Below are 17888 nucleotides of genomic sequence, written 5' to 3'. Positions count from 1 at the left end.
ACTCCTATGAGCTTCCCATAACCGCAGTAGATGGTTATCAATTTCAGGAACTGCGCTCGTCCTTTTCACGGTCTTTGTGGCTCTTTCGTAAACTTCGCGGAGTCCCTTGCTCCACGCCTCAATAGCTTGAATTGGTTCCTTACCGCAATGTACTCTAAACGCATTCCAGTCAGTTATTTTCACTTCTCCTAACTTTCGTCTGACCCTGTCACAAGGATAAAGTGAGCACTTCCAAGGCTCTCGATCGTGTTTTCCTAAGAAACGTCATTAGTGTTCTTTAAAAAAGCGAGGTCTGGGCATGTATCCCTGCTGACGCTTTTGCACAGTCTTGTCGGTTTTGTAAAATCCGTTACGAGATCCATGTCTGCTTGCGCAGCTGCTTGCGCCAGGTTCTTTCCCTTGGTGGTTTCTCCTACATATCCCCAGCTCTTGTGTTGGGCGTTGAAATCTCCTAACACGACCAGATCGTTATTTTTGGCTACCTTTCTTGCGTCTTTGAATAGTAGCTCAAAGTCAGCATTCCTTTGCCTGTGCGGGCTGTACACATTCAGGACGAATATGCTCTTCTTACCTCTCTTGTGCGGTATGATCTCGATTAGCGCATGCTCGATATCTGTGTTGAACGCCGGGTGTTGAATCGCCGTCACCGTTTTGGCTACCAAGGTTCCCGCTTTCCCCTCTGACTGAAATACGTAACGTACCCCGAAAGGCTAGGAGAGCAGCCATTTTCCTGCAGCGCTATAACATATGGCTTGACGTGAACCGTTTTCATGTAATATTTTGAATTGAACTGCTTCCTGCGGAAGCCGCGGCAGTTCTATTGCCAGATTTCTAGTGTTTCTTTATCTCCCCTAGCATGTCTGGCCATTATGGTTGGACCTGACTATCTTGGGTCAATTTGCTGTAGCTCACCGCAAGCGAAGGCCCACTGTACGCCTTCTCCTTGACTTTCTTTCTCCGAATGGTGACATTCTTCATGAAGTCGGTTGACTGCTGTTCGACCCTCAGTTCTTTTGGCAGTGGCGAAGGTGTACCCGTTCTGAGTCAGCTCTCTATATCCCCGGTGTCCATGATTTCCTCGCACACGGCAGTAGCTGCCATACCTCTAAAAACTTTCATTAATTCATCAACCTTGCGAGTGAGCTCGTTACATGTCTCTCGCATAACTGCAAGCTCCCGCCTGAGACCTGCACACTTTTCGGCCACGCGTGATCGGCTTTTGATAGACCGATTACGCGTGGAACGCTCACCTGCAATCCACGGGGCTTCCGCGACTGGCCTACAAAATTGATATCGTCCAAATTTGGCGTCTAACTCCTGAGTGCTGACCTGTTTAGCGTGCTCGAGGGCTCAATGTAAGTATGCTGGGTCAGTCATGGATCTGTGATTCTTTGTTGTGCGTTGCTGATGTCACGTTGATGACAAGGGAAGAAGAGGTGTAGCACAGAAGTAAATTCTTTACTCAGTTGACTTGCGTGCAAAATAACTAAGCAGCTCGGAGACGGTCAGAACAGCAAATATGCTCATTGGTCGTCGAATAGGAGACTGGCCGTTGAACTTGTCAAAGCTCATTTAAAAGCTGGAGCAGAACCAGATATTAAGATGCAACAAATGACCGGAGCAACCTTGAACCTTGAGGAAACACTAAGTGCCTGGTATTATTTTAGACACATCTCGCTGCATCTTGTGCGGCAACGAAAACGATAATGGCGCATCTCTGTGTCACTGAGCACGAAGCAACAGTATAAAATAGCTCCATACGCAACAATCACAGTACTAATGCCGCATGCAGCAGGTAGTTGAAAAAAAAAATAAATATTTCAATGGATCACGGCATCACTGCCCCTTTGAAGGACATCGCCTCCATGCTTACGAGATTAGCAGGGATTGGTAATCAAAAAAATAAAATTGAAAATGAGCCAAGGCCCTTACCGCGCATAATAAGGCTTCAGGCACACAAAGGTCCCTATCGAAAATCCCACCGTAGATTACCATAAAACCACCATCGTTTTGTGGTGAGTTTATGGTATTTAGAGTGGAAAAACGGTGGCCATGGTGTTTTTTTCGTGTCCATGATGGGCATGCTTTATGGTGGTCAATCTCGACCACCATACTGCCCACATCATGACCACCGAAAAATAACCATGGCCACCATTTTCCACCCTAACCACCAAAAACCCGACTGAATTCGAGGCGCCATGTTGGCGATGGTAGCAAAAGGTGTGCATGGTGTGTGATCTTGCTTCTGTGGTGGATACGGTGGTTATGGTTCCCTACGGTGGGGCCATCGTGGGGCAGCCTTGGTGTCAAGGTGGTCAAGGTGGGCGGTAATGAAGAATGGCGGCCAACTTGGCTGGATCATCTCGTGCATAGCGCACCATATGGCGGTGTGGTAGAACGAAGTATATAGATATGTCCGACGTATCGAGTCGATTCTTGAGCATTAAAGTGCACGTAGTAGAATGTCCTAAAGCCACGTACATTCGACAAATATACCAGTTATGCTGCTCGCCTTATTCCCCGCGAGCGAGCGTGCAGGCTATATTCGAATGTAGTACATCGGATGCTACATCGGAAGCCGCGATCGCGACGAGGAGCTCACTGGTTTTTCACGCCTGATCTGCATTCCCACAAACTAAGCAGGTTGATGTCTGCATTGGCCGGTTGTACCTGGCGGGTGTGCAGCCACGCAAACGACAGCGGCAGTAGCCTACGATTCGCACATCGCCGTGTACAGCGTGCTTGTATAATCGCGCGCCGGCCGCCTTCAACGACCGTTCATCCGTGAGGACTGGCCTCGGAAGACGTTTTTATCTTCAAAGAAAACAAATAACTTCATTTATAAAAGATTATACGTTATAGCTAAGTCAACGTATGCCGCCGCCGCCGCGATGTCTATGCACGCTGTGAGCGAAGCTACACGGCCGTGGAAAGTCAGAAACATGAAATATCCGTTTCAGGTAAGCTTCGCTTGTAAACTGGGGAAAACATGTCGAATTGCCCCAGCACACAGCTTTGTTTTCTCGCAAAATCTCTTATGTAGAGTTTAATACAGCTCGGGTGAAAGTAAGCCGAAGAGCCTTCGCTCACGCAGCCGTTGCCGCAGGTTTCATGTGTACGCGTTGCACAAATTCCACGCAATTTCGCATCTCGCAAGCTACGCTGCAGCACCGCGATGTGGTGGTGCTTATGCGCATTTGGCACAAATCAAGGGGTCTGCGCTCGATTTTGCTAGGAAATGATAGCAGCGCCGCGACGAGAAAACTGGGGCATCGCGATCGAAAGAAAAATGAAAGCCCAGCTACTCAGCTTGCGCCTTGCTCATGTATACAGACATGACATTCGCTTCCAGGGAGAACAGTAGTCAGCCTCTGCTATGAAAATGAATGCAATGCAAATTTTGTCAGAGGTACCTATTACGGCTGGAAAAGCAATTTTCTAGCACATGTGCAGTAGCAGTAGTATGTAATTAGTTTATTATATATCCGAAAGGAAGGAAAAGGTGTTTGTCAGCCCCGGTATCTGCTATCTGATATCTGAAGCACCTGAATTGGGACGGCAGAAATAAATGGGTAGTGAGGAAGCAGAAGACGAAATCAAAGAGGTGAGCGATAGGGAGAAAAGAGGAAAAATAAAGATATATACACTATGGCACAATGTGCAGAATCGCGGGCCTTAGCAATAGCTCCAAGTGCAGAGGATCAAAGGTATGTGCTGTAGTGGCGTTTCCACATCGTGAAACAAGCTCCATATGCTAGAGCTAGCTGCATATAAGTGGAAGTGGCACATAATATGGAATTAGGGAAAACAACACTGCATGTACTGCCGTTCTCTTTCTCCTTGTGAATGTTATGCTGACCCTCATCAGAGTCTCAAAAACAGTACAATTCATACAGAGGCTCTCTGAGAGTGCACTTAATTTGAGCACTACATTCCAGCAAAACCCTGTAACACTTTCCATAGGGACATTTTAAATGATGCAACAGCCACATAAAATCTTTTGTAGCCATAGGATACATTTTGGGATTAGCTTCAACGAGATTGCTGATGCATGTGTCATATGAGCTGATAAAAGAAAAAGTAAGGAAATAAGCCTGTCCCAAGAAACTTCGTAACGCCCAGTGTAATATCCCAAAGATAAATAATGGTTGGCATATGGAATATGAAAGCAAAAAAATCCACCAAGCCATATGCTGAGTATGTAAACAGTAACAGCATTGTTCAAAGCAGCTTTATGCTGTCTTCAAACAAGGCAATGACACTGTAGCAGTTCTACTTACCCGCTTTAAAGAGGTATGTATACGAGTATAGTTAAAAGAAAAATATGTTTCGGGTTTTCAGAACAGGAATAATTATCATCATCATCATTATCAGCCTGACTATACCCACTGCAGGGCGAAGGTCTCTTCCATATTTCTCTAATTAACCCGGTTCTGTGCTAGCTGTATCCACTTGACCCCTGCGAACTTCTTAACCTCCCCCGCCCACCTAACTTTCTGCTGCCCCCTGCTACACTTTCCTTCCCTTGGAATCTAGTTTGTTACCCTTAGTGACCATCGGTTATCCTCTTTTCGCACTACATGTCCTGCCCATGCCCATTTCTTCTTCTTAGTTTCCACTAGAATGTCAGTAACTTGAGTTATTTTTCTGACCCACTCTGCACGCTTCCTATTTCTTAATGTTACCCCTACCATTTTTCGTTCCATAGCCCTCTGAGTTGTCCTCAACTTAAGTAGAACCCTCTTGGTTAGCCTCCACGTTTCAGCCCCATAGGAGAGTACAGGTACGATGCAATACTACTGGACAGGCCGCCATTGGAAACTGACCCTGGCAACGTTTAACGCTAGAACCCTAGCTAGTGATGCTAGTTTAGCAGTGCTGTTAGGGGAACTAGAGGGTATGAAATGGGATGTCATAGGGCTTAGTGAGGATGGTTGTTGTCAGAAACAAGTATTTCTCAAAGAATGCTAGGCCGCTGAAAATATGTAAGCCAGAATCCCTTTTGAAAGGCTGTTTTCTTGTAGAGTTGGCAATGAGCATTAGAGGTCGAAATATGGTTTATTCAGTAAGCATTATGGCAGGCAGCATAAAATGCTGAACGCTATTTTGATGTTCACAAGGTATATATGAAGACATTGATGAAAACAAATGCGTTTTCAATCTTATACTATTCAGACTACAATAAATGCTGATGCTCATGGTGAGAAGCTTACCAGAGCAATTTATCCTTGGGGCACACTGTATAGTTTTCGCCAGTTTATAATTATACAAGTTGTTCAATAATTTTGAAAAGTGAGAGATGCACACATCTAATTTTGCTTTGTCTGCAATTTAACACTTCACAGATACAAAACAAATAGAAAGTACTGTTTGTAAGCTAACTCAAAACTGTCTGATTAAGTATGACTGGTGAAAAGTGGATGCATCATGGCCACTACACTAATAAAAATCATGCCAAAGAAATTCTTGGAGGTACTGAAGAACTCATCCCATACAAAATTTTATTGCTGGAACATCTTTGCTTACCCACATATAAGTGTCCTAAGCAATGTTATCAGAACAAATATGATAAGCGACCATGTCACAGTTTCCTGAACATCAAAAATAAACGCAGCTATAAGGAGGAGGTGGAAAAACACAAGGAGTTGCTTCAGCCTATGAGTGGGGTCTTCATTCCAGAGCTCCACTGACATTACCTAATGAAATGATGTCAATTTAAGGAAATAGCAGAACTCATTTCTGTTCCTTCAGTGATGTTTTAAGACTACTGTCAGCTCTCTAAGAGTTACTGAAAGAATAAAATGTCTACAAGAAAAAGACTAACCATGAAGGCAAAATGCAACTTGGAAAGGAGGAACCTGAAATACTTTCACACTTGTAAAGCTTTCATATACATCGATGTCATATGTGCTATGCATTATACTAACAATCAGCCAGATGTGTTCTGGCCGTTTGGATCAAAGGTTTTATTATGGCTGCAGCTGAACATTAAAATATTGATTCAACAAATCTGTAATGCATTACCTAAGCCCTCTAAACTGCATAGAACCCAAGTGCTTTTTGCAAAAAATGACAATTAGCAGATCAACATCAGGTCAATAAATATATTAAAAAATGCGATAATTCTAAGTATAATGAAATAACTATGCACCATCATAAGAAGCAGAGCTAAAAAACAGGACACAGAAAAGAACACAAAGACAAAGTGAGCACAGCCAAGCTCAAAAATTGTGCTATGGCCTGTTTTTTTTTTGCTTCACAAGATGACGACCAACTATCGAGAAAATACCGTCTCAAGAATTCCATCAGAAATAACTAATAGTGCTTTATAACTTGTGGTGAATTACATTTCCTGCATTTCACCGTACCAAGATAAGGCACAGGACAAAAGGCAGATGCATGCGGTTGTACTCGACGTTTGTTGAAAGCATTACAGCACCCATATAGCCCTCCGCCACCGACTCGTTCTCATCTATAATCTAAACAGAATAAGAGTGAGAATGCAGCCATATGCTGAATTAAAATATGTGCCTAAAAGCTAATCAAACAATCTCGCTGGATAACTTGAATTGCAATCAATAGTGCCTCTGTCGAAAAGACAACAAACAATGCAGTCAAGTTGTTTTCTTAATACAGAGAGAGCTAAGCGTAGCAAAGAGGAACTCTCATTTCTGTTCGAAACCCTGCAATTATGCCTCGTATCTAGGAATTGTACAAACTTTCACTTTATACTGCACACATCACTGACCATAGTAATCATGTAGAGCAAAGGAGGTTAAAAAACAAAGGTGTGCTTGGCAACCTGTGTTCATTATATTTTTGTTGTCCTGTCCTTTACTTTTTAGCATAATTGCAGCCCCACAGTTCACTTCTATGAAGTAGACTTTCTGCTCTTGCCTCGGTAGTGCGAACAGCACGACTATGCAAATATTATAGCGTTCTAATAATATAGTAATAATAATAATTATATAGTGACTGTGAAGCAAAGAAACGGGTCAATCGGCATGTGAAATGATTGAGTTTGATCAGGCCATATTTCAAGTTAGGGGCACAGATTTGTGATTTCAACACCCTAGAGGCATCATCTGCCTGTATAGCAGAATTGCGAGGTAATTTAAAAGCAGACAATAATGTGTTATTATGAAGGTCAAGCCAACCTAATGAAATACTTGCGGTAACAAGCTGACAATTTTTTTCTAAACTGAACTTCAAGGAATAGGAGAAACAGTGCAAGTATAGGAATTGTGTAAGAAAGCATAAGATCAATGAATGAACTAATGGCACACTACAGTTTCGAAATTTCTTCTTGCATTCATAACCAAGTGCTTGCTTATTCATCCTGCATCGCAAGTTAATGGATAGCTCCACTTTTGCAAACATCGTGAAATCGGTAAGCTTGGGTAACTACAAGTGGTTAATACTATTAGCAGCTGTCAGTTGTTTGGCATAACTTAGTTTTCCAATGATACTCTTACGATGCACTGTTTTTTTTTTTTTCCTTAAAGTTGCCAGCAGGCAGGTAGTGGATTGCCAGACTTGTCAAGTATGATTGCAACCATGCAAAACAGCTTTCACAGTGTTTCAGATTTTAGTAAGCGCCTAAGGCTCAATTTCCAACTTGGATCCACACAAGTGTGGCCTAAACGGTCAGCAGTTTTGATCTTCATTGCCCACCATGCACACTTGCTGCAGTTGCCCTGGGGCACAGAGTTATATACACGAACATTACAAACCAATGAAGCTACAAAGGAATCGTTTTGATGCTGAACTCTTTTTTTTTTCCGCCTTCAAGTAACCACTTCCGTGGAGTAATTCTACTTCAATAAGATATGTAGCTATAAATAATTACGTACACTGCCTCCCGGCAGCGAATACAAAATTTCAAACGTACCAATGTTTTTTTTTTAATTTTTTTCTAAACAGTAGGTGCGATCTTCGCCGCTCCAAGCCCAAATTCCGAACACAGCTTCATGCACTTTCTTCCAGACGAGACAGCCACTCGAGGAAAGCTTCGAAATGGCTGTTTCCGCTTCACTGTGCCCTCCCCACATACAATTGCTGCGTGCCAATCTACAAACACAGGCGTTTCTCGCTTCGTTTTATGAATGAGTGACGCACTTGGCCCATCGTACAAAGCCGGTCGTGCATCGTACACGACACGCACACAGGCACGTAGAAACACGGCTTATTTATTTACAAACACGGGGGTTCCTCGCATAGGCTTATTAATGAATGGCACGCTTGTGGCCGATCGTACGAAACGTGCGCTCGCGCGCTGAAGCACGGATTATCTACAAACACAGATGCTTCTCGCGTGGCTAGCGTGGCATGCTTGAGGCTGATCGTACACGACCATAGCCTCATTTGACACGACATGCACACGCGCACGTACACAGCTTGTCACACGACATGAAGCTTCTTGGTGTTCCGACGGCAAGGCAGGTTGCTTCAGTTGTCACTTGCGACGTTGCACTCAGAGTATCACAAACGTTTACACATTTTATACGGGTGCGATCAAAAATCAGCTGACCGGGGATTGCCAAACCCACCGTAACAAGATTACCCCTCTCAAAGCGCGCCGTCTGTAGCTTGCAGTTTAGTTCATAATTTTACCGCTGTCGGTTAGCGCTGCATACCATACACTAAAATAAAAGAAACAAAGTGAGAATAGTAATTGTTTCTAATTTTGAACCCATTAGCTTTTAAATAATGTTAAAATATTGAGTGGTGTCGAAAAGGCGTAATATTATAAATAGTAAGCCATTGGAGAAGTTAATAAATAAAAAAAGATGAGTGAGTAAGAGACACTTAGCGGCCACTTGGCGAACCGGTTACGAAAAATGTGGTCGAAAAATGGGCTTGCGACGTAGGTGGGCGCAACGGCCGCGGCAGCCGCGATACTCTCTGTGTACGCAGCTTTGCTGTTTGCAAATACACTGCTCGTAAGCTTGTATGCTTGTATGATGTACTTGTAATGTTGAATCTGAAGATGGCCACTTTTCCCGGGCGCACGTCCAGCGTCTTCGGAGCAAAGTAACGACGTAAGGACGAGCGCGGTGCTGTCATCACTAGCAAAGCCGGTGAGTATTTTGCCCGTTGGTTTGATTTTCCGCTCGCATTCCATTCTTGCTGGGCTCTAGGGTACTGGACGCAAAAATGAAAAAGCGAATCTGACACAGCGCACTGTACAAATGTGGAAATTACAGACTTTGGATCGCGCGTCGCGGAGTGAAATGCAAGTGCAATTTCTCGAGCGACCGTTGTGGGCTACATTGAATGAGCAGGGATTGATTTTGACAGCGTATGAAGAATAAAAACGGAGAGGGCCACAGCTAGTTTACAGCCCGTATCTATTTATGCAGGAACATGAGTTGTTGCTTCGCGTTTCTTGAGAGACCCCCAGTGAGCGATTCTGAACACCGCGTTGACGATAGCCACATATAAACCCCAAACGCGTACAACTCGGCGGCTTGTGAGGGCTCGTACTGAGAAGCAGCGTGCTAAATTCGACTCGATATAAGGTGAGGACGAAATATTTTGTCAGGAAGTGAACTCATTTTCTTTACCGTAGCAGTCTGGGCGTGTTGGTTATTCATGATGGAAAAATACAGCGCAGAGAAGGACGAGGACAAAATGAAGACACATAGGACACACGAGCGCTGACTTGCAACAGTTTATTTCGAGCCTCAGAGCCTTATTATACAGATGAAACCTCCAACATCATACATGCGCAGTAGGCGATACATTCATATCTTGTCTTAGGTATATCAACTCCTCACGAGTAAGAGCGACAGAAGGCTTGGCTACGCAAGACCCACCCAACCGATCTATCATTTCAGCTTCTATAATCTCACGAGTCAGTTGACATCGGTTTTTTGCGATAACATGGCATTGTTGGTAGTCAGGATAGCACACGGACAATTTATCTGGATCGTGTTGGTTTACATTTTCGTCATTACAGTTTAGTTTACATTTCCTGCAGTGTACATCCAATGTACATCTTGGAACTCCTTAGTTTTTATCTCCGGTCAACTTTTATCCAATGGGAGGGGCAACCTTATCTGCAGAAGGAAGGAATTTGCATTGGTTTCTGTATAGCCCCAGTTCTGCGCTGCGCTGTATTTTTCCATCATTTTCTTTATTTTGAAAGAATGGTGAGTCGGCTACCTCCGCAATGATTTTATGGAAGCGGTAGGTTTTCAATACAACTGCAGCTGGCACCAGCTGGCACTTGGTAACCGCGGTTACCAGAACTTTGTGTTTTATTTACTGCTAACATATTTCAGAATTCGTATGTTTATAATTGGAAAAATTATCCTAATAATCGTAGTAATTTCATTCATAGTATGCACCTCAGCATTGGCACGTGACTGTGTACTATAAACTGACGGGTGCACTCTCGTGGTAATGATTTGTTTCTACAGTACGTATATATTTATTTGCAAACACTGAAACATGGAATTCTGGGCTATGGGCAGGTTTACACGAGGCATTATACGTAGAAAATAACGGTAGGTGAGAAAAAGGATTATGACAAAGGCCTGAACCAAATAGCACAAAATTTAATTATGCGTTCACCTTTGGAGAATAATTTATTTTAAGACTGTGCCAAACTAACATTAGTGTAGTGTGCTGGTTCCAGTTAACAAACTATTAGATTTTGCTAATCTCAAGAAAGTGGCGTTTAGAGCGTAGAAAACTACTTAAGCAACTGCGGTAAGGTCTCGACAAATGCCTGGCGCATACAGGGTGGCTGCACAGTTTAAAAGATCACTGAACAGGGGTAGAAGGGGAGCCTCAGATCTTAACCCAAGCCAGCGTTTCGACAAGTGGATTTGTCTTCGTCTAGCTGCCCAAATGAAGACAAGTCCTCTTTATAGAACTGTGGCTCGACTTGCAAACTGAGGCATCCTCTCAACCTTCGTTCGGTGCTCTGGCACATACAGGGATACAAAAGAAAAAATTCACAGTTCAGAGTTTAATGCGGGGAAACAAGTTTAAGGCCATGCGGCACATTAGTAGTACGCCACGCAGCAGCCTGAAAATGTCTTGTAATAACCTCTGTGTGAATGTGAAATTTGAATTTCCTTGTAGGGAGCCAGTACTAATGCGTTTAACTATCTTGCTTGAGGTTAATTTTCTTTATCGACCCAGCACGTTGTCTCTCTGCCATACTGATATTGCTGCAGGACTAGAAAAACTTTATTGCCATATGAAATATACCTTTAGGTGCAGCTATTGCCTTGTTTAGTTTTATTTCATCTGACATAAAGGCAAAAAAAATGCACCAATTTTACCATACATCTTCATGCAGGTGTTAAAACTTGGCATCTGATGGAGTCCGTCTCCCAAGCTTCATAGCTGGATCTTTGTGTAACAAAGACTGCAGGCATGGTTCATGCTGGAAGCTGCACCTTCCAGCCATTCAAGGTCTGCACTGCATGGATGCTACTTTCATTTCTGGGCACATCGCTACTCCAGTCTGTAACATGGTACAGTTCCAGCTGACCTGACAGTGCTGTTTTGCTGGGTCATTGTTATTTGTACAGGTGTGTTATTGTGAGCCTCAATTGCATCATGTATGTTTACTGGATTAATATAGACATACTCATGTTACTTTTGTTAGGGCCATCAGCATGCTTAACCCGAATTCTCAACAGCGTGCCCTAAACTGACGCAGGCATCGCAAAGTGTTGGCCACTGGAGCTGAGACAAGGCCTCAGCATATTTGTGGTGGCTGACGACAGCTGGAGTGCAGTTTGATACAAGTTGTTTTCGACTTTCTGAGGGAGTGCACTCCTGACAAGGCTGTAACGCTGCAACTGCATTTTGCTCGTGTCTGCAGCCGAACATGTTACAGTTTGCTTATCTAGTCAACCTTACATGCTGTGTGTGACTGCTCGTGCTCCCTTTTTTTTTCCTGCTTGAAACAAAGTTTAGGAAAGGAGGAGCGAATGTGGATTCATGGTGTTTATAAAGTTGAATGACAAATACATATGCTGGCTACAATTCAGCTTTTTGAGGCCAAACTTCTTTATTCTCAGGTTCATGACTTCATGAGCTTTGATTCTAAACCTGAAATGTGCATGAGCAGTCACACATCATGTCAAATTGCTAAGCAAACTTCGTGTTTTCTGTGTGCGCATGTAATTTTCTTAGTGTGTAATTTTCATCTGAATACTCAGTACACTACAGAATGCTTGCACGTTTGGTGTTTTTCATGTAAGTTATTTATTTAAACTGAGGGGAAAAAGTCTCTTCCTGAATAGTACATATCAAAGGTGAAACTATAGCCTAACAGAAAAACACACTCACATGGAAGGCAACAAGACACAAGGTTGACCAACAACTCTTCCTTATTCTAGGGCGCAGACGAATATAAGCGTGAAAGGGAGAGGGAATGTGGGGCTATATTAACACAAAAAAATGACGTGCGTGAGATTAAAAGCTAAAACCAATGTGAGGAAACGCGGCTGAAACACCAGCGCCGCGATAACAAAAGGGGGGCGGTGGGTGGAACGGTGATGGCTGGAGACACTAATGAGAGCCAACTTAGTCAAGCACTAGGGTGCTAAAAACTTGTACAACTGTCCGAGGTATTTCTTCTTTTCGACGAGTGCCACAAGACAGTGCTGATGAAGATCCCCGTAGTCATTAATTGACACCGCTTCCAGCGCTGCCTGCATTCACTGCACATTCTTGTTGTGGCCTCCCAATGCTTGCAGTGTTGAGACAAATGCCCCCCTCCCGAGAAGCATTGTTGGAATACCTTGCGTGCTTCTTTGCTTGTTCATTATAGCACCTACCAATCTGTTTTACGTACACTTTACCACACTAGATGGGAAACCTGAAGCCAACACCGCTTCACAACCACGCATATCACACCTGGGCACCTTTTCAATATTATTAACCTTTGAGCACATTAAAACGTTCAGGGGGGCATACATCTCAGCACTGCAAGCATTGCAAGCCCACAGGATCTGCCCACTGGTACACGAGCTGACCTGCTTGGCTAGGAAGAGCACCCAGGTAACTCAAAACGTGCTGGAAGCAGTGGCAATTAATGACTATTAGCATGGCCTCTGTGGCACCTACTGAAGAAGAGCAGAAATGTCTTGGACAGTCCTACAAGGTTTTAGTGCCCTAGTGTTTGACTAAGTTGGTTTTCTTGTTTGGGCTTCTAGCCGCCCCAACCTCTTCCCCCCCCCCCTTTTTGTTGTCGTCGCTTGTGTTTAGCCACATTTCTTCACGCATTGGTTTTAGATTTAATCTTTTCCAGGCTGGCCTTTTACAGCACCCATGTTCATACATTTTCTTCTTTATATTCTGCTCTTATCCTGTGGCATTGACTTCATTTATTTCATTGTGACAACTGAGTGCATTTTTCGTGTTAACGCCCTTTACTTCTTTACCCTCTTCCTTTTGCTTTCATATTCTTCTGCATCCTTGAACAAAGATTAGTTGTTTGTCAGCCTCATGTACTTTCGTTTTCCTTGTGTCTTTCTGTTAGGCTATAGCTTCAACTTTGACATGAAACAACTAGCTCAGATCTAGATCATCCTGGAGTAGTAAATGTTCTGGCTAAAGATTTCATAATACTCAGATATTTCGAGCTGAGTTTTTAAAAGCTTAAAGATGACACCTTGAACTGAAAAAAAAAGAACTAAATCGATAATGAATGATTTTGCAGTGACAAGTTCTTCATGCGTAATATAGAAGTACAGCTCATATACATTTTTTTTTCAGAAATTTTAAAGGTTTTTTATTATTTTTATGGACACTTAACTCCCTGACAACTTTCTTGTGTTTGACAGCGAAGGCTACACAAGAAAGGGAATGAGTCCAGCCTTTGTCTCCATGCCACTGGCAGTGGGTTGTTCAGGGGAGGGGTGATGAGGGGAGGTTGAAAGGATGGCGCGGGTTTTTTGCTGTCCCGACAGTATGAGGGCAAAAGCCTATTTCTTTCCCTTTCTTGTGTAGCCTTCACTGCATAGCCACTGAGTTTTCCATGAATACAGTCGTACAGTAGTCAGAAAAATTCAAGAGGCTATCACATGATAAGATCTTTAACCCCTATATAGGGAAATGGCTTTTGACTGTAGTAAATGCTGCAAATTATAAAAAAAAAAACATTGAGAGGGTCAAGCATCCAGATGCATTCAACATGGAATGGCCATAAAGAAAGGATGTGTTATTATTGTGGTTACTGCACTGTTCTGTCAGAATAATCTCGGGTTCTTCCTGTATGCACTGTAAGTGCACATTATTAGTTATGCCTATAGAAAAGCTGCTACATTATGAACCCACTGTGTATGGCATTTTCTAGCTATTAAGTTTTCTGTATCATTCTTGCAATGTGCCTGAGAGCCACCTTTATAACTGCAGGTGTGGTTATGGCTGGGCTGCTTGTGCCACTCAACACCGATTTGGCCCTGGAAATTGCTGGAACACCTTGGATGCGTGAAAGAGCTGCTGTCCAGAGCCTAACTGCGGAAGCCTGTTGCTACATTGCAGGCTCAACTACCATGGAGCACACCATGCCATTTTAGTCGACATATTCAAAAGTAAGTGAACTTTCCCAGTAGAAATTCTATTATACTGAATATATTTTCAGTATTTTAGGATATGTACTTAGTACTTAGATCATCTTAGCATGAGCCACTTTGGTGCTTTAAACCCCATGAACCAAGCAAGGCTGAATTTGAGAAAGATGGCTTCAGAGTATGAAAGAGCACTGCAGAAGGGTAGAGGAGAAGCCTCAGTTCGCAAGCTGAGCCAGTGTTGTGACAAGGGGACTTGTCCTTGTCTGGGTAACACCATCATAACTAGCAGGGTTTAAATGCACTTTTGCCTCAGAAGAACGAAAGCTAGGGAGGGAGAAGAAAGAAGCAAGGCAAGGAGTGAAAGAATGTTTCCTCGCGGTATGAATTTATGAGCCTGGAACCGGTAAACCCTGTGACCTGAAAACGAAAATAAAAAGTGGCAGTAGCGAAAAAGGTATAGTTCAAGGTAGATAATGACTCAGCATTTAAAGCAGGTTTAAGGGGTACTCAACTTCTGACTTTTTTTTGGGGGGGGGAGGTTGTTTTCGTAGTCCGGTTTGAGCGAAGGACCTGCAGATGCTCCCTTCGTCTGATGCGTGCATATGAGTGCATTGAGACAATTCAGTAAAAGCTTGGTAGGGTAGTAAAGGAAACAGAAAGATAGTGTGGCTAGATGTTGTTAATTTTCGAAAGGAGCAAGAGAAAGTCACTGCTTGCAATGGAAGTCGGCATCGCAGTGTAGTAGCGCAGTCCCGAGTCCCATCGTTCCGTGCGGTGTGCGCCACCAGCAACGACAGGCATTGGCATTGCCATTGCATGACACATCTCCAGGGATTGTTGCCTCATGCTGTTGCGCCTGTATGCGCAAAAGCATCGCTGCCGCTCGGCGATGCCTCCGCTCGCCACTTCGCTGTAAGCGGGTCAAGCTCTTCGTGCACTTCGAGTAATGCGGCTTAAAATGAATGTATTTGGGTCGGGACCGAAATATATTTCGAATAAAACGATATCGTTATAACGAGGGATTACTGCAGTGCAAATATCTCGAAAGGAAAATTAGAATTCCTTACATACATTCCCTCTGCACTATAGCTAGTAGGGACAACACTCCCATAAAGCATTAATTGTACAGTTTATTCTCAGCATGTGTAAAATCCACTACCTCCCCCCCTTCTTCAGACAACAGCAAAGCTGCAAGTGTTTTTCTAAACACGTTTCCTTGTCACCACTGCTTTGGCTCCACTTGAATCCTTTTCTTCAGATAATGCCTCGCTAGGCAGGTGTAGTCTACTCTGATTTGCTTTTTTTTCTATTTCCCTCTTCTGGAAAGCTCAGTATTCCCCTGTGGCCATATATCTTGTTAGATCTCTTTACGATGCCTGTCTGTACCCTTTCAAGAAACAGGTGTCATAATCCAACCTGCTTCAGGTGGTTATCTTGTAGCTTATCCTGCTGCTGCCACTCTTTATTTTCGTTTTAGGTCACCTTGTCACAGGTTGCAGGCTCATAGAAATTGATACCCAAGGAAATATTCTTTCACTCCTAGCCCTGCTTCAAGCTTGCATCTGTACAAGACATGGCAGAACAGAATTTGTCAAGGTACATGGGTGCCTTCAAACGTTATTAGCACTGACTTGGTCTTTCTCAACATGCAAGTGGAAAGGATCGTCGCATGCCGCGTTTGAAGAGTTTATAAATGTTCGGTTTCCGTAAGACCTTTCCCAGTTTCGTGAATTACGTCCCGGTACGAATTCACGGGGGGCCATCATGCAAGATCGGATGATATGAGTTTTGGCTTGAATGAATAACGAGGTAACTGCTGCTACCCTTTGCGCAGTGAATTCGTTGGTGGTCTTCAGAAGGATGACATTCTGGTGGTACTTGATTTTCAGAGTTCTTTCTAGCCCTCCCTCTTCCCTACCTGGCTTTTGTACAGAAGCAAAGGTGCATTTAAACCCTGCAGTAATGATTGAGCTGCCCAGATGAGAAGTTCTCTTGTCAAAATATTGGCTCAGCTTGCAAACTCCAACTTGCCCTAGATCCTTCTTCACAGCTCTTTTATAAACCAACCAGCCTACTTACTTTAGCTTGTGTAGCCATATACTATAAAAAAAGATGTTCACTCTGTCAAGCAACAATAAATTGTGGATTGAGGTGAAGATGTTTCTGACATAAAGTGCTGCACCACTGTCAGGCTAAGTTAATGTACACCTTCTTTTTACCCTATGCAGCATTTTTGAACATCAGCTTCTGCCTAGTGCATGAATGGAATTTTGTAGGCTGTGCACCAGCCTTAACTTTGCATAATTTTGAGTGTCTGCTGCAATAGTCTAATGTGACTAGTGGTGGTGATCCACTTGGTCTGAAGCAGCCTCAGTTGTAATGACACACCTTGCATTGACCAAGGGGCGGCACCTAATGTCTGCTGGCTGTCTTGCCCGTGTGTGCAAACTGTTCAGCTATGGTATACAAAAGCACATAGAAAGTTCTGTTGAATTAAAACAAACATGGAATGCATGTTTAAAATGAACAATACCAAATAAAGAGGCAGAAGTGAACTGTTTTGTGACTATATTTCAGCAACCCTTTGGCGTTCAGTTATGACCAATACAATAGTTAAGCAATTAAACATACTTATGCAAAAAATATGGTTCACTGCATTTTCTACCTGTTATATCACGAGATGTAAGTTTGGTTTGCCTCTTTAGGTTTAATGTCCCAAAGTGGCTAAGGCTATGAGAGACACCATAGTGGCGGGTTCAGGAAATTTCGACCACCTGGGGCTCTTTAATGTGCACTGATATCGGACAGCACAGGGGCACCTTGCTTTTTCCATCCATCAAGAAGCGGCTGCTATGGCCCAGATATAAATATAAAGTGCTAACCGCATGAGTGACTCTTCACAGCGGTGGGCTGAAGGCGCGCGTCTTTGGGGAAAGGCCGCGGCGCTGCTCTAGATCAGTCGTCGTCAAACTGTTCTCTCTCATTCCTTCCGCGCGTGGCTCGAAAAACGTCGCGCATCAAATTGCCGAGGGTGGTGCGATAGTCTTTGGGGAAGGAGCAGTGAAATTGGAGTTCGATGTACGACGCAGCTTCCCTATACTTTTGCATGGAGTTTTCAAGGGGATATTCCACGAGTTTGATGGAACCATAATTCGAATTATCCTGGTTCAGCTCTAGTCATTATCTGCGAGTACTTGCCAAATCTACCCTATCCCATCATATTTTTCGTTATTCTCCTTTCGTTGTCTAGATCTGTTCTTACTGCCTGTCCTAAGTATATATATTCTTGCTACTTTTAGTACTTCGCTACCTATTGGTAAACTGCTATACCTTCCCGAGGCTGTT

At 43.4% G+C, this 17888-nt stretch overlaps 1 long non-coding RNA gene across 1 annotated transcript in view; it reads left to right on the top strand.

Moving 5' to 3' along the window:
* Positions 1-8863: 8863 nt before the first annotated feature.
* Positions 8864-17888, top strand: part of LOC146174398 (uncharacterized) — a 9984-nt gene continuing 959 nt past the window's right edge. The window contains exons 1-3 of the long non-coding RNA XR_014701684.1: positions 8864-9080; positions 11315-11430; positions 14386-14564. This is a non-coding gene — a long non-coding RNA (uncharacterized LOC146174398). The remainder of the gene's footprint in view (positions 9081-11314; positions 11431-14385; positions 14565-17888) is intronic.

The sequence above is a fragment of the Amblyomma maculatum genome, chromosome 11, assembly GCF_055883805.1.
Source record: "Amblyomma maculatum isolate TAMU_Amacu chromosome 11, ASM5588380v1, whole genome shotgun sequence".
NCBI lineage: Eukaryota > Metazoa > Arthropoda > Arachnida > Ixodida > Ixodidae > Amblyomma > Amblyomma maculatum.
Note: the sequence above shows the minus strand (reverse complement) of the source record. Positions and strands in the feature narration are given on the sequence as shown.